Source organism: Apteryx rowi, unplaced genomic scaffold (assembly GCF_003343035.1).
Source record: "Apteryx rowi isolate R43461 unplaced genomic scaffold, aptRow1 scaffold_146, whole genome shotgun sequence".
In the NCBI taxonomy this organism is placed as follows: domain Eukaryota; kingdom Metazoa; phylum Chordata; class Aves; order Apterygiformes; family Apterygidae; genus Apteryx; species Apteryx rowi.
In genome coordinates, this window is record NW_020447708.1 from 159,087 (window position 1) to 161,841 (window position 2,755).

Here is a 2,755-nt window from a genome sequence, read left to right on the forward strand (position 1 = left end):
ACAAAAGGAAGGAATATCAAGTTGGCAATTCTAGAAAGCAACAGAAACGGCTGAAATGGTCACAATACCTTTTAAAAAAGTAATACTGTACTGCCAGTTAATGAGAGGCATAGACCAGACACTTGTTTTCTCATTTTCCAATTGCCTCGCTTCAATCCCACCCAAAGAAATCTTGATTTTGTTCTCCCCATATTATCAATTTCAAGTAACAGTCTAACAGAATGTTTTGTTCCACTTTGCCTTGGAAGATTCAGGTTGTAATGACACTGTATGACCATGCACATCTACAAAATAAAAAGAGATCTCAGAAAACAGATACAGTTTTAGACACTCGACACCATGTTTTAATCTTGTATCACTACATTGTGGTTACTCACATATTTAAGTTCAGCTGCAACACTGAAGGCCTCAGAATACTGAACCTGTCTGGTTACAGCTATGTTTTAACCTTTTAACGTATTTCAACAATGAAAGACATGTGCACACCAATGCTTCTCAAGGGCTATGACAGTGTCTTAGCTTTTAAGATCAGTCAAGAGGTCTTAGCTTCTATCTACAGTAAATGGCTCTACAGGCTTTGCACCTTGCTTCATTTTTGCTGCAGCTCTGAGAAATGTGGTTGTGCACACACTTCAGACAGTTGTGTAACTATAAGCAGTCTTAATACTTACTCTATTTAGCTGACATCAGGCTTCATCATTACCAATTAAAGGCAGATGCGTTAGAAGCTTGTTATTCTGAAAAACAGAAATGCTTCTTCCAGGTAGCTCAGCCTAATGGTATGATCTCTAAGCAACTACCTCTACAACTGCTGTTCAACTTTTGACAAGGAAACAGAAACATGAAAAGCAAAACCAGGACAGTTAGAAGTGCCAAATAACCATTAAGTCAAGCAAAATTGTTTTATCGGCATGGGGTGGAATGAGGTGGAGAGGCATAATCCGCACAACAGCCAAACACGACCTTCAGAAGATCTGGATAGAAAAGCACAAAACAAAGTGCTCTGGCAAAAACTAGAGCCAGAGTGAAAATTTCTACTGAAAACAAAAATGTATCTGAAAAACTCCAATCCTAATAAAGTGATACAGTATTTAAAAGAGAAAATTTGTTTCTTAAGAAGCGTTAAGGAGGTGACCTGAATTTTGTGTGTAAATTTATCATGCTACCTAAAGAAGAAATACAGATATGTTTCATCACTTTTACTGAATAGGCTGAGGGCCTGTCAACCCTCAGTGAGTAAGGATACATACCCCAATACAATTACACCACTACAAACCTGAGGGCAGATGTTCTCATGTGGAACATGCACAACTTCATTTGGTGTCAAATTTTAAAAGGTCACACAGCTACTGGCCTTTTATACCAGTATACTACACTGGTTAAGGTTTTGTAGTTATATAGTTAAACCATTAGAAGAATCCATTATTAAAAAAATATGCTTAAACAAAACATGGAAGACTATACTTTGAGTGAACACATGACTTTGGAACTGCTACTCACCAGGCCATATTTACATCTAAAAAAAAATCCCTGGGGACAAAGCATTAATATATTAATTCGCTTTCATCAGGATAATTTAAAACATGTATTGTTTAAAAGAGAAGAAACATATCTCCTTATATACTCAGAACATTAGCTGCCCATGTGGAGCATTTATAAACTAGAAGCAGAACAAAGTAGTGGAGAGGGCTTGGCAATCTTTCTTGACAAAAGAAACTGCAGGGGAAGCCAAGGTCAAATGATTTAGGTACTCTACCATTAATAGCTGTGATACAACTGTTTTACAGAAAAATTCCTTCTCTGGTCTTGTCATCTCTTATTCCACACCAATGCCTAGCTTTGTGTGGGAAGTGGGATCGGCATTAGTATATAAAGCTATCACCCTGCCTGCGCTTCCTCGTTAAGGCAGTGAACTCAGTACACAGTAAGTGCAGCTAGCAAAATATAAAACTCTCACTCTTCACATAAGCAAGCATATCTTTCCAAACTGTGAACTTCATAAAGCACACTTATGATTTCTTGTGATTATAGTTTATTTTGTACTAGCAAACACACTGACTTTGCTTTTTATTGGCTTCACAGGTTTTTTTTTAATCTATGTGCTAAGATTTCTGCTTATACAAATTGTTAATAAAACACAGAAGCAGCAACAAAACCAAAAAGCAGGCAGTGGACTTACTGAGCAGYATGCTACCTGCAATGATTTTCACCACCTATTGCAGTAAATATTTCAAAAAGATGTTTCGCTGAATTTTAAAAATAGATGAAAATGAATGAATATACAAACACTTTTATTTAAATGGAAGAAAACTAGTGTAGTGGCTAACTAGGCAGTCACGAAGTTAACGAAAAAAAGGAACTCCATACAAAAACAGCAAATAATACGGTTGATTTATACCTAGAATGACTAACGTTTAATCAACACCTGCCCGTGAAAGCGACTAGGAAAAGCAACCTGTTGTCGACCCTTAGTTTGGAGGGAGACTGTACGTGAAAAAGGTTACAAAGAGCACAAAAATTCGGGGCCCGCACGACGAGACGCTGCTTGTCCAAAACACCACCGTGGTCTCATTCAGTCACCGGCACGGGCACGACTTCCGCGGCCCTCCCCGCCGCCGCTGCCCGGTCCGGCCCGAGCGCAGTCACCCGGAATTGTTTTGCCCACAGCACCACGGCCGCCGAAGAGGCACGTGTCCCCGGCGCCGGGGCCGAGCGGCGGCAGCAAACCCCGCCGCGGCAGGACTCCCCCAGCCCC